Source organism: Vigna unguiculata, chromosome 8 (assembly GCF_037176805.1).
Source record: "Vigna unguiculata cultivar grain cowpea cultivar isolate G323 ecotype 2 chromosome 8, ASM3717680v1, whole genome shotgun sequence".
Classification (NCBI taxonomy): Eukaryota; Viridiplantae; Streptophyta; class Magnoliopsida; order Fabales; family Fabaceae; genus Vigna; species Vigna unguiculata.
Genome location: NC_140799.1, coordinates 25,188,542 through 25,204,323, shown reverse-complemented (window position 1 = coordinate 25,204,323; position 15,782 = coordinate 25,188,542). Strand labels below are relative to the sequence as shown.

Below are 15,782 nucleotides of genomic sequence, written 5' to 3'. Positions count from 1 at the left end.
ATAAAATCATGCTTTAATTGTTGATCAAACTCTTCTTTGTGTAGATAGAGCTATTTTAGGCTTTGAAGTTGTGTAAAGGAAGAACAAGATTAGGAATCTACTTTAAGGTAAGGGAAGCTAATCATTTAGAAGTTATTAGTTTTCTTAAAATATTGAGTCTTGCTTTTAAGATCTAATTTGGGGTATTCATAATTTTATCTTTTTGTAAATAGGTGAGAGGTGACAAATTTATATTAGAAAAATTATGATAAAGAGTAAAAGAATTGATGATTTTTTCAAGAGGAAGGCTTGTGATGAAGATGAAAAAGATGCATCTACGTCATCTAAAATTGAGAAACTTCATGAGAATCCAAATATTGAAGAAAACGAAAAACGACTCTCTAAGGTTCCTAAAGTTACATATAATGAATTTGAAAATACTTTAGAACGTGATTCGGGGAAGCGTCTTCAAATTTGACAATACCTACCAAATCAAATTGATGAGGTACGAAGAGTTTATCTAAAATGGGGTCCATATCAAATGCATCTAGAAAATTATCCGTTGTCTGGTAAAGATGATCATCCAAGAAGATTTCAGTACACATGGTTTAGCTTATTTCCTTCATGGTTAGAGTATTCGCCAATAAAAGATGTTGCATATTGCTTACCGTGCTATCTTTTTAGTAAAAAACCAAGCAGACGACCTGACTCAAATGTTTTCATTGTTACAGGTAATTGAGTTTATTTTCATTGAATTATAATTGGCAATAAGTTGATTATCATCAACATGTTTTAACTTTTTGAATGTTATTTTATAGGTTTTAAAAGTTGGAGGAAAGTTAATAATGGAAAAAATTGTGCTTTCCTTAAACACATTGGGAAGAATCCTTGTTCACCACACAATATTGCAGTGTTTGCTTGTCAAGACTTGTTAAATCAAAATTTTCACATTAGGAATGTTTTGGAAGTGCAAAGCTCAGATCAAATTATGAAGAATCGGTTATGTCTCAAGACTTCAATTGACACGATTCATTTTTTATCACTTCAAGCTTCTGCTTTTAGAGGTCATGATGAAAGTACTGAATCGAGGAACCAAGCTAATTTTCTTGAGATGATAAAATTCATAGCATCATACAATGACGAAGTTGCAAAAGTTGTGTTGGAAAATGCTCCATTCAATTCCAAATATACTTCACCTAATATTCAAAAGGAGTTATTGAATATTTTTTCTAGTAAAGTGAAAAAACATATTCGTGAGGAAATTGCAGATTCCAAGTTTTGTATAGTTGCGATGAAGCTCGTGATGAATGAAAAAAAGAGCAAATGGTTCTTGTTTTGAGATTCTTTGATAAAAATGGTTTTATTCAAGAGCGATTTTTTGATATTGTGCATGTTAAAGACACTGCAACAATAACTTTGAAGAATGAATTGTGTGTTGTACTATCTCGACATAATCTTAATGTTTCTAATATCCGTGGTCAAGGGTATGATGGTGCTAGCAATATGAGAGGAGAAGGGAATGGATTACAAGCATTACTTTTGACTGATTGTCCTTATGCATATTATGTTCATTGTTTTGCTCATCGGTTACAACTTGCCTTGGTTGCTGCATCAAGAGAAGTTATTCCAATTCACCAATTCTTTTCAAAATTGACTTTTATTGTCAAAATTGTTTGCTCTTCTAGTAAATGTCATGATGAGTTACAAGCTATCAAGTTAGATGAAATTGCATATTTGTTAGAAATTGATGAGCTTGAAAAGGGTAAGGGACAAATCAAATTGGTAGTTTAAAACAAGCTGGGGATACCCGTTGGAGCTCCCATTTCCCTTCTATTTGTAGCTTGATCAATATGTATGATGCAACTTGTTTAGTTCTAGAAAAAAATATTATTGATGGATCTACTTATTCACAATGTGGTGATGCTGATAATGCTTACAAAAGCTTGACCTCATTTGAGTTTATACTGATCTTGCATTTGATGAGAGAAATTATGGGGATAACAAATGTTCTTTGTCAAGCATTACAACAACAATCTCATGATATAGTTAATGTTATGCGTCTAGTTTGTTTTACAAAAGGACTTATTCAAAACTTGAGAGAAAATGGTTGGGATAAGTTATTAAAAAATGTGACTTCTTTTTGTGAAAAACATGACATTGAGGTGCCTAATTTTTGGGCTTCTTATGTACAAGGCAAGGACGCTCTTGTCACCAAAAAGATCATATTACAGTGGAGCATTCTTTCAAAGTTGAAATATTCTTTGTTACCATTAATAAGCAATTACAAGAGTTAAATGGTAGATTTAATGACCAAGCAATGGAGTTATTAATTCTAAGCTCTGCTTTGGATCCTAAGGATACTTATAAAGCTTTTAATATTGATAAAATTTGCACTCTTGTGGACAAATATTATCTCATGAATTTCAATGAGCAAGAGAAGATTAATTTGAATTTTCAACTTCAACATTTCATTATTGATGCTCGTCAAGATTCAAATTTGAAGAATTTATCAACAATGCAAGAGTTATGTACATGTTTGGCAACAAAAAAAAAGTCTGAAGTTTACTACTTGATAGACAGATTACTTCGTCTTATCATGACTCTTCCAGTTTCTACATCTTCCAGTTTCTACAGCTACAACTGAAAGATCTTTTTCTGCAATGAAAATAATCAAGAAGTTGAGAAATAAGATGGAGGATGAATTTTTAGCTAGCACTATGATAATCTATATTGAACGGGATATTGCAACTAGCTTCAGCTTTGATTCAATTATTGAAGATTTTAAGTCATTGAAAGAGCGTAGAGGAACACTCTGACTAAATGTAACTTTTGTTTTTTTATATTATTATTGATGATAAACTTTATGTTAGTCTTTCATATATATTATTGTTATATTGTTTTGATTCTATTTTCATGAGTGCTTATTTTGAATAAAAAAATGATGTAAAGAAATTAATTTTTTTAATTAAAAAAATTATTATTTTTTAATTAAAAATAATAATTTATATATAACAAATATAATTTGACCCTAAAATGTTTGATCAAGTTCTGCTATTGTCTACAATCATCACTTTCTACCACCTTCCAATTGTAATTCATCTCAAAATAACAATCCTTATAGTTACGCAAAAGTTTAGTATGATATTACTTACTTTCACCAGATACTGTAATAGAAAAATCAATATTAGTTTATTGGGTTCTTTCTGTTTTGTTGATTCTTTGAATCTTTGCTTGAGAAAGTACAATATTGGTAGGGCATAGTTTTCTAATTTGATTAAGTATATAATTAACAGGAGCCACAATTTTGTCTCATTTTATATTAACACAGACCCTATTTACAACGGATCATGCCCTATTTGATACAACCACATCAATTTATATATCATGAACTCATATATTCTGATTACTTATTCTATACTTTATTACATGGAATAAAATAATTATAAAATGAAATAATAAAATTATAATAATGGATGATACATGAATTGATGATTGCATTTTACAATTTATTTTATTCTGAAATATAACTTTCTTAAAAGTTATCAATTAAAATATATTTAAAAATTTACATAGCAAAGTCTTTCCTATTAAAGCAGCTTGACGAAATAAAGATTACGAGAGTTTTGTTGTCTTAAATAAGTACAAATAACTAACTTGGAATAATCAATCAATAATTTCAATTTATAATTTATTAATAACTTTTAAACTTAATCAAGCTTTTTTAAGATATAAATAATCCAAATCAAGTTAAACTCATAAAGCTTTTAGATTTGATTTGTAAAGAGAATTGAAGACTGAAGTCGCACTTTCTTATTTAATCAAGCTTAATTTAATTAAAAGTTTGAGTTTCACTTATTCTTCCATGGAATTTTCGTAAATTATTTTTTAAATTTACCAAATATAGCATCTTAAAATTGTTTTAAAACTAATTTTCTAATTAAAAATGCACCATTTACACACGCATATCATACTTTAAATCATGCTTTTAAGTTTTTCAGATCGTTTCAAAGATTCAAGCTTTTAATAACACATCATAATCACAACAGCAGTGGCAGATCTTGAGACAAAATTTAGGGGGTGCCAAAACAAAGGTTAAGTATGATTTTAGTCTCTGAACTTTGATGTTCAAATTGGAATTTATCACGGTTTGAAATTTTAATATATTTTAATACACAAACTTTATAAATGAATGGATGTAATCTTTTTAACTCAATTGTGTTTAATTTTTTTTAATGTATCAAACGCTTTCCTAGCAGATATTAAAGTCGGAACGTGTTAGACAGTGTAAACAATTGAAATGATAGCATGAAACACATTTAATACTTAAAAAAAATTAACATAATTAAGTTAAAAGGATTATATCAATTCATTTTTTCAATTTAAGGAAAAAATATATTAAAACTTTTGATGTGTCAAACGCATTTTCTAGCATATATTAAAGTTGAAATGTGTTAGACAATGTAAACAATTCAAATAATAGTATGAAACACATTTGACACTTTAGAAAAATTTAACGTAATTATGTTAAAAGGATTATATTCATTATTTTTTAAAATTTTGGAACAAAAATATATTAAAATTTTGAACATAGACAAATTCTAATTTTGTATTAAGACTTTGATACTAAAAACATATTGAAATCCAAGATAAATATATAAAAAGTTTGAAAATATCAAATACATAAAATACATTAAAATTAAAAATGTTATTTGTATACATAAATTTTAATATATATATATATATATATATATATATATATATATATATATATTATAGAAGAAGAAAAAAATTGGAGGGGAGCCCATGGCCCCCTATCATTATTCTAAGTTCCGTTTTTGAGAGCATGTTATATACTTGAGGGAAAATATACCATATGAAAGGGACTCAACCTTGATAGAAGATTGTTAAGAATAATTTAAATGTGAGTCAAAGTTCCACATTTGGAAGAGATGACAGTTAAGTATCACATAAAAGAAAAGACTCATAAACTCATTACAATAATATTTTGGATTAAAAGTGATATCAAATGTCTTGTGTGGGATAAGACTCATCTTACCTAAAATAGTTATAAGGATAATATCTGACAAAGTAGTGAGCAAAAGCCTTAAAAGTTCTAGAACAAAGAAGAAAGAAAAAGAAAATTACAATGGAGGCAAGAAGAAAATCAGCGTGATTTAGCGCTTTTGATTATTTAAAAGAGAACTTTCGATAATAGTTCTATAGTACAATCATCACTAATTTTTTAACTTTTAACAACGGTTATCATCCAACCATCGTAAAAAACTTTATTTCATTTATAAATTTGTCACTGCAACTTGTTAATGAGTCTTTTTATACTTGTAAAATACGTTTGAATTTATTTGTTTAAATCAACAAACTTGAAATTGTAATTAGTGACAAACTTGTTAATGAGTCTTTTTATACTTGTAAAATACGTTTGAATTTATTTGTTTAACTCAACAAACTTGAAATTGTAATTAGTGACATGAAACTAAATAATTAATTAATACCTATGTTCATTTACATCTTTAACCGTAAATTAGGATTAGGATTCATTTTAAAAAGTAACTCAGTTTAGATTTAATTTTCCAAGAAGTTTTTATTATATACTAATAACTTATATTATAAATAAAATTTAATAAATTATATATATATATATATATATATATATATATATATATATATATATATATATATATATATATATATTCTTTTCACAAGCCTAAGTCGAAGGTTGGAAATGGCCAATCAAATATATATTTCTTCAGAAAAAAATATATTAATAACTAAAGTAAATCGTATTTCATTTTGTGAATGATGTAACTTCAAAAATTTATAAAATAAGTCCATATTGTTTACAACAAAGCATTATATATTTGCCATTTATAGAATTATAATCTTGAATGTATATAATCATTTTTAAAAACACAAACAAACCAAGATGGCTGAAAGAAGTTAACAAATGTAAAATTGAAAAGAAGAAGATCTTTCATATGTTTTTAAACAAGTACAATTTTTTTAGTTTTCTTTCTTCTTTATAACCATATATCGTCTAATAAAAGTCTTTTTTTTTTATCGAAAAAGAGTGTGAGTCCTCTAAGGTGACGTGGAAAGACGAGATCGTTGATATGTTAATAAAATCGGAAGAAGATTCACCTACAAATTTCTTTGATGTTCAATTCAGTAAGAGCATAAGAAAATATAATAAAGAGTATATCAGATTGAGAGTAAGTACTCCTTGTAAGAATGCATTGTATTTAGGAATGACAAATAAATTCGCACCCATGGATATTGTCCGAACCCGTCCCCGTTTTGACGGAGAATCCCTGCATTAACTATGTATTGATATGGGTATGGGAAATATCTAACTTTTTCAATTGGGTATGAGGATGTGGATGAGGATGTACATATTCGCTCCATCTTTATCCCTCTACCCGCCATAATAATCGTATATATATATATATATATATATATATATATATATATATATATATATACACACACACACACACACACACACACATACACACATTACACACTTTCTATATTTTATTTCTTCTAATTGTTTGACTTGTCATAAAATTTATTCGTATCTCCAAGATATTTTTGGTCTTATCACAACCTTTTATGCATTTATGTTCAAATGATGTATGTCAATTAAATATTTTTTTATGTCTCACATTTAAATATTTCTACTTTTTTAATATTTTTATTTATTGTATATTTTCTTTTAACATGAGATTGTTTAACACTTTCAATTTAAGTGTTCGATAGCATAAACCTTTCATTTACTAGGTTATATAAAAAATATCTTTTTTATTCTATTATTATTAATTTTTGTTTCATCTGAAGAACTCTTTTGTTTTCCTAAAAAAATTTTCATTATCTCTCTACCATCAACTAGGTTGATATTTGAAAAGTTTTCTAAGATCTATAAGGTATTTTTCATCTTATCATACCTTTAATTATATATTTGTTTCATTTCAAATTGTTTCTAAGACACACATTTGATCATGTTTTTTAATACACTAGTGTAGAATCGCGTTTTTACATCGTCTTATATGCCTCGGTTATTGCGGAACCGAAGCATATAAAGACGTGGTGGAATTTTTAAAATTTTTCGAACTTTTTTGCCTCGGGTCCCAATCCAACTAAAGCCTATAAGGGCTTTTATGCTTCAGTTATCACTCAATTGAGGCCTATAACGCGTTAGAGTTTCCCAAATTTTCAAAATTGCCACTGACAGTGGAGGCTTTGGCCTCAGGTGGAATAGGATCGAGGCCTATTCCACTTTATGCCTCAGTTATTAATTGAACCGAGGCTATATCCCTTATTTAGGGTCCCCAATTCGCGAACCCAACACTGTTCATCTTCGTCCCAAAATCTCAAAGTTGTTGTTCCTCTCTGCGCGAACTCCACCACACTCTATCGCACCACTGTGCCACCGTCCACCACAACCACCACTGTGCTCCGACGAACGTTGTCACTACTTCATGCCACTTTGTTGCGACGTTGTGGCTATACGTTAATGGTGTAGGAAGGTGTGTTCGTTCCAGCGAGTTCGTGTTCGTGGCGGAGAAGAATGAGGTCCTACGCAATTCAGGGGTTGTTGCCGCAATGGTCTAGTTCGTTCCAGCGCCTCACTCGTGCTTTGGGGTTTCATGTTGGTGGCAGATGACTCGTGTTCTTCTGTTCGTGGTGCAGAGGTGGTTCAGGTGCAATCTGGATCGCTCCTGCATTGAAGATGGAGGCAGCGTAGTGATCTCTCACGATTAGGGCTTCAAACGGTGGTGAGGTTCGTTGCGGTGGAGTTCGTGGTGAGGCAATGGTGGTGAGGTTCATTATGGCGAATAATGATAAGGTTCGCTGCGATGAGTCTCTAAAAATTTAGATACTCTATGGCTTCGGGTCACACCCGAGGCCAAAAGCCTTCACCTTTTGGCCTCACTACAATATGCTTTGGTTCGGGAACCGATACAGAACATAAAAAACCGTTGCTAAAAGCCCTTCCTACACTGGTGATATTTTATTTGTTATTTATTTTTATCATGTATAATATTTTGATACTTTTTATATAATTATTTTTATTTTCTAACTCGTTATCATACATATAATTTTATCACTATAATTGTATAAATAAATTTTATTTGCTATAATATAATAATTTAATGTAATTGGTATACTTTTTTTATGACCATCAATATATATTGAAGTTCTAAAGTGAAATATCTATGTTAAAATTATATTGTTTTTAGTTTAATCTTTGTTCTTTGTGTGATTTTGATCAAGTGATGTAATATAGTTTTTGTTGGTATATATAAAATAAGAGATTTAATTAGAATTTAAAAAATTAAAGTAAACAGACATTTAAAATATATTTTAATTTGAATATTTGTTTTCATTTTATATTTTTAAAAATATTTTTAAATTTTATCAACTAGTTTCATTAGTGTTTACAAAATAAATAAATGTTTTAGTTCTCATGAAACTTTATTTGGTTTTCTAATTTGAAATGTATACAATTGAAATATATACAATTATAATTTCATTTTGAATATATTATGTTGAATAAACAATTTCTTTTAATATTGAATATGTGATAATATTATGTTTCCTTATCGTAATTTTGTATTATTTCATAAAAAATAATTAATTAATATTGAAACTGTTAGAAAGTGGGTATGGGTACATGTACGAGTATATACACATTATCTGGTAGGGATAAGGATAAGACAAAAATTTGATACCAGTTGGGAAATTAGAGCTGTCAAAATGGGTAACTCGGCCCAACCTGGCTCAACCCACCACGGGTTGATGATTTAGTGAGCCAACCCAACCCGACTCACATTTTAGCGAGCCAAAAAAATTCGAATCCGGCTCGGCCCACCACGGGTTGGTGGGTTAAACGGGTTGGCTCATGGTTCACTTAATTAAAAAAAATATTATTTATTTATTTATTTTTTCAGTCAAAACTAAATTGTAATTCTAATTAAAATCTAAATAAACTTTAATACAATCCAAATACAAACCAAAATAAAAAAAAAAATACAAATTATTTATGTGTTGGATAAAAAAACAACTTAACATGATCCAAATGTAAAGCCTAACTTAATAAATAAAATTAAAAATACTTGTGTGACCCTTTTATCTACGGGTTGGTGAGCCAACCCGACTCACCACGGGATCAACCCGGATGAGCCGGGTTCTAAATGAGCTGGATCAAAAATCAACCCGTATTGAAATTTGTAAAAAAATTTCAACCCAACCCGGCCCGAACCCGTGGTGAGCCGGTTGACTCGCGGGTTCCAACCCATTTTGACACCTCTAGTTTGGATATAGGGATGATTTTTTTCTCTGAGGATGGGTGTGTGATAGCGAAACCCTTCCTTGCCCCTGCCTTGTTGCCATGCCTAATTATATTTATAGGCAAATATGGATCATTAAGGTAATTAATTAATAATCATTAATTCATAGATTATGCCTTAGTAATATCATTGATTGATAGATTATGCTCAATTTAATTTATTATTTCTATATATGTATATCAATTTTCATATTTAATGAGATTCATGGCATATTATTCTCATAATTGTATTTATTGTGGTGTAATATTTTGTAAAAATTGAATTTATTATGAGAATAATATTTAAATATTGCAAGATATTATGAGAATAATTATATTCTTTTAATAATATTTTCCAGCTTGGATGGAGTGGAAGTACACAAGCCCTCAAGCTTGGAGTACAAGGTGAGCAAACACATATTCTGGTTCACTATGCTACACTAGTGAATAATACACAAGTTATAGTTGTGGTTGAAATTTTGTGCTACCTAGATAGGTGGCGTATTGTGCTATGTCAATGGGTAGTGCACATGTTATATCTCTATCGATTTAAATTTTTTGCTACCTCGACAGGTAGTGCTCAAGTTATACCTCTATGGGTTAAAATTATATGTTACCTCAATGGATAGTGTATTGTGCTACATCGATGGGTAGTGCAAAAGTTATACCTCTATAGATTGAAAGTTTATGCTACCTCAACAGCCAGTGCACTATGCTACCTTGACTTGTAGGACATAAATTGTATTATTGTGGGTTGATATTTTGTGCTACCTAGGTTAATATTTCAAAAGTTCTACTTGGGTTCAAATTTTTTGGTACCTCAATGGGTAGTTGACAATGCTACCTTAATGGGAAGTGCACAAGTTATAGCTCTATGGGTTGAAATTTTGTACTACCTTGACAAGTAGTGCATTGTGTCATTGGGTTGTGTATAAGTTATACCTCTGTGTGTTGAAGTTCTATGCTACCTCGTCAGGTAGTCCATTGTGCTACTTATGTGGGTACCTCACAAGTTATACCTTTGTGGATTGAAATTTTGTGATACCTCGACGAGTATTGCAGTATGCTATCTTAGTAGGTAGTGCACAAGTTATACCTCTATGAATTTAAATTTGTGCTTTTTTGGTGGGTAGTTCATTGTGATGCCTCAAGGGGTAATGCACAAGTTAAACCTCTGGGTTGAAATTCGGTGCTACCTAGGCAGGTAGTGCATTGTGCTACCTCGGTGGATATTGTAAGATCCGAAAAAATTAAATAAATAAATAAATACTTATTTAATAAATGTGAGGGAGAGAATCCCTAAATTAATTAATGTGGAGGGAGAAAACGTGGAATAGTACTAGCTCAAATGGTTGAGAGTACTTGGTTATGTTGGGAGGACTTGGGTTCGAGTCTTGTGTATGCCATTATTGAGTTATTAAATTATTTAATTATTTTATGATGCACATATGAACACGTGGCGTGATGTTTAAGTATATGGATGCATAAGATATCAAGAATCATGTGATGGTATGTTGGTTGTGCATATGCTTAATAATTGGAGGGTTGTGGTTTAAATCTTGGCTAGAAGGTTTATAAGGAGTTCAATTCTTGTACTTGAACCACAATGGGAGTGCAATTGGAGGGTTGTGAGGAATAAGTATCTTTTCATGAAAAAAATATTGTTTTTCGTGTTTTCACGCAACAGGGACCGCCTGGCTAGTTTTATACTGCCAGGCGGCAGGTCCCTGACTTTTTGGCATTGGGCACCACTGATTTTTCTTATTTGTGTAGTTTTCGTAAAACTGTGTTTCCTGGTTCATTAACCGTCCGATTTAGCAGAAATTTTGACAGGTGATCCATAACATGTTGTTCTTTTCTTTAAATGATGGATTTGAATTGGAGGTCTGTAGTTAGAGATATATGTTACTCATGATTGTTGGTTTGAATTCCCTAAGAGTATGATTAATATTGGATGCTCAAGTGTTAGTATGGCCTTGATTGGTGAATGCATATATATATATATATATATGTGTGTGTGTGTGTGTGTGTGTGTGTTTGTGTTTGTGTGTGTGCGTGTGTGTGATTGATGAGTATGTTTTTTCAGTAGTACTTGCTAAGCCATGTTGAATATAGAAACCTATATATGTTAGCTTGAATGTATGATGTTATAAGTGCGTGAAAAAGGCCACTATGATGATATCATGATGATCGAGTGTTGCATGATCATGATGGGTTTTGGGCAAGTATGAGAATATGATGTCAAGTTAAAATATTGGTTTGGTCTGATGCATTGAGATAAATGAAGCATGATTAGGTTCTGTTGTGAGTCTCCATGAATTTGAATGTTCCTTTGGGTTAGTCACATGTTGAGAATTGGTTTATTAGTGAGCGCATGTGTATCAATATAAATGAAATTGATGCATAGGAGGTGTGAATTGCTATATTAATTTGCATTGGTACATAGAATCATGTGCTTAAGTAGTCAAAATGTTGTTGCTTTATATTTGATATGAGCATGTGTTATTCATAAGTTGAAATTGAATGCTATCAAGGATTTAAATGGTGGAGTATATATATATATATATATATATATATATATATATGAATATACATGGATTGATGTATATGATTATGTTGGAGTGTGATTCAGTCATGTTAATATGACTGGATGAGCATTTTTGGTGTCATGGATTTCATGTGGGGTGATTGGGTTCTTTGGAACATGTTCTAATGTGCCAAAAACCAGTAGTAGTGACGTTACTGGTGTTGCGCCTGACGGCACGGGGTGAGCCGCCAAGCGATATTAGGAACTAGGGAAGCCCTTGGAATGCGTGGCACTTGGCGGTGATGAGGGTTTTGCCAAGCGATAATGACCAAAACAGTGACCACTAGAACGTGTGGCACCTGGCGGCATATGGTGCCCACCAGGTAGACATGTCAAAGTGAGCTAACCCAGCTCACACTGGTTGGCTCACCACTAATCGGGTTAAAAATGAGTGAGCCCAACCTGACTCACTTAATGGAGAGCCAGAAATTTTGTAACCCGGCTCAACCCACCACAGGTTGGTGGATTAAGAACGTTGGCTCACCAACTCACATAAAAAACTATTTATTTATTTATTTAAGTATTCAAATATTGAAATAATTTTTTAAGCAACTCATGAAATGACAATCACAGTAATATATGATGAATTGTTTCCAATAAAGTGTCCATAGTCCAAGAAAACATGGCTAATATTTACACATTTTCTGCCATGCTATTCAACAAAATATAAATGAAAAAATATACATTTTTGTCATGCTAATTTAGAAAAGATTTAATTACTCGGATGGTACGCACTTTGGTAGAGGTGTGCCAATCTGGTACCCGATTTTAAAAAAGTGTCAATTACATCCCAACTTTTGAAAAAGTGTTTCAATTAGGTCCCTTTCAAATGGAGTTAACTAACGTTGTTAACAATGTGTCACGTGTCAATCTGTGGTTTTTTTTAATTTTTTTAATTTTTTGAAAAAAATGCCACGTTTCAGGTTCCTATGTGTAACACGTGGCATTATTAGTGCCACGTGGTATTGCAATGCCACGTGTCAATGTCATTATCATATGACATTGTGTTGATTTTGATTTAATCCTCATATATTCAGTTTAGTACCTACTTATATGTCTGATTCAATTTTGTCCTAATTTTTTTTAATAATGAAAATATTTTTGTAATCCATTTTTTATAAGATTAAAACTAATTAAGTATAAATATTTTTAAAAAATTAAGTACTAATATTTATATTCTTTCTCTCAATTTCAAACTAAATTTATTATTTGTATAAATGTTATACTAATATTTTTTAGGTTTAATTACTCGGATCATACCTATTTTGGTTCGAAAATTTCAAAATGGTACCCACTTTGAACTTTGTCTCAATTTAGTACCCAATTTGGATTATTACATCAATGTAGTACCCTCCGTTAAGTCTTCACAAACGGCGTTAACTACCTTGCCACGTGTCAGCCTCTGGATTTTTTAATTTTTTTTAATTTTTTTTTAATTTTTTTAATTTTTAATTTTTTTTTTGAATTTAAAAAAAATTGCCACGTGTCAAATCCTTGATGTGACACGTGGCAAGGTATCGCCACGTGTCAAGGTACTTGGCAAGTGTCATTGTCTTCATTTCAACTTAGTCCCCACATGTGTCTATTTGTGTCAATTTAGTACCCATATATATTTATTTGTTTCAATTTAGTACCCAATTTATTTGTTTGAATTTTATTCAAATATTTTTTTTTTAAATGGAGAAATATTGTATCTCTTTTAAGACAAAATTTATTATTTATATAAATGTTATATTGATATTTGTTACTAAAAATGAGTTATAAAATTAAGTATTGAAATTTATATTAAATTTAATGGTAAAAGTCATGAATAACATATTTGTAAGTCATTTTTAATAACAAATATAAATATAACATTTATATAAATAATAAATTTAGTCTTAAGGGATACATAATATTTCTCTATTTTGTAAAAAAATATTCAGAAAAAATTAAAACAAATAAATTGGGTACTAAATTGAAACCAATAAATATATATGGGTACTAAATTGAAACAAATAGACACATGTGGGGACTAAGTTGAAATGAAGACAATGACACTTGTCAGGTACCTTGACACGTGACGATACCTTGCCACGTGGCAAAATTTTTTTTTTTAAAAAAATTTAAAAAAAAATTAAAAATTAAAAAAGTTAAAAAAAAAATTAAAAAAATTAAAAAAACCAGAGGCTGACACGTGGTAAGGTAGTTAACACCGTTTGTGAAGACTTAACGGAGGATACTACATTGATGCAATAATCAAAATTGGGTACTAAATTGAGACAAAGTTCAAAGTGGGTACCATTTTGAAATTTTCGAACCAAAATGGGTATGATCCGAGTAATTAAGCCTATTTTTTATTAGAAATGACTTTTTAACATATTACTTTATTAATTAATTTTTTATTAAGTACTCATGTTTTGTTAATTATTATTTTTTTTCAAAATAGAACAATATTGTCTCTTACTAATTTTAAATCAAAATTTTTATTTGTATGAATGTTATACTAATTTTTTTTTTTATTAAAAATGACTTAATAAAATGACTTTTACCACTAAATTTTAATATAAATGTCAAATACTTAGTTTTTGTAAAAACTTTATACTTAATTACTTTTAATTTTATAAAAAATGGATTTTAATTATTAAAAAAAAATTGGGTCAAAATTAAATAAGAGACACCTAAGTAAGGACTAAATTGAATCATTAAAACATATATGGGGACAAAATCGAGATTAACACAATGACATCTGATAATGACACTGACACGTGACATTGCAATATCGCGTGACATTGACAATGCCACGTGTCACACATAGGGACCTAACACGTGACATTTTTATTATTTGTTTTTCAAAAAATTAAAAAAAAAATTAAAAAAATAAATAAAAAATAAAAAAATAAAAAAATAAAAAAATAAAAAAATAAAATAAAATTAAAAAACCACAGATTGACATGTGGCACGTCGTTAACGATGTTAGTCAACTCCGTCTGAAATGGACCTAATTGAAGCACTTTTTCAAAAGTTGGGATGCAATTGACACTTTTTTAAAAGCGGGTACCGGATTGACACACCTCTACTAAAGTGGGTACCATCCGAGTAATTAAACCTTTAGAAAAATTTGTTTATAAGATGGTTGCTGGGTAATTTACTATAAAGATTATAGTTAGAGATTTGAAAATCAAATTAATTAAACATTAAAACTATTCAAATATTATTAAATAACATTCTAGCATTTAAAAATATGAAATTGTGAACCTATATAATTAGGAGTAGTAAATAATTATAAAAAAAATTTAAAAAATTGTAAAAAAATTGTTAGTGGGCTAAGTGGGTCAACCCACCTTCAACCCAGCTCGAACCCGTTTAACTCGCAGGTTAAGTGAGCCGGTTGAGTTCAACTCACTTTTGAAAAAACTGAAAATTTCTCAATCCAACCCAGCTCGAACCCGTGGTGAGCCTGATTGGCTCATGGGTTGGAACCGATTTTGACATCTCTACCGCCAAGTAGTTTGGAACGATATACCGCCTGGCGACGCTGGAGTGTCGCCAAGCGATACCGCGTGCAGGGAGGAGTTGCGTTGGTGGATTTGTACACAACTTTGGATGAAGGCCTTGATGAGATGACTTCCTAGGGGCCCATTTATGAGTTTTAACTTGTAATAGGGAGTTAAACATGTGACCATTCTAGGTTGGAGCTTGATGGTAATGGAATTCCAGTGTGAGCATGCTAGTTGTGGGTAGTACGGATGGTTCACTTGATTGCTCTTCACGGTTGGAGTCGGTGAGGCTGGTAGACATGTCAAAGTGAGCCAACCCGGCTCACACGGGTTGGCTCACCACGGGCCGGGTCAAAAAACTAGTGAGCCCAACCCGGCTCACTTCAAGGTGAGC

The 15,782-nt window shown here is 30.6% G+C and overlaps 1 pseudogene; it reads left to right on the top strand.

The window, feature by feature from the left end:
* The first annotated feature begins 244 nt into the window (after window positions 1-244).
* Window positions 245-2,795, top strand: LOC146884277 (uncharacterized; annotated as a pseudogene).
* Window positions 2,796-15,782: the final 12,987 nt, after the last annotated feature.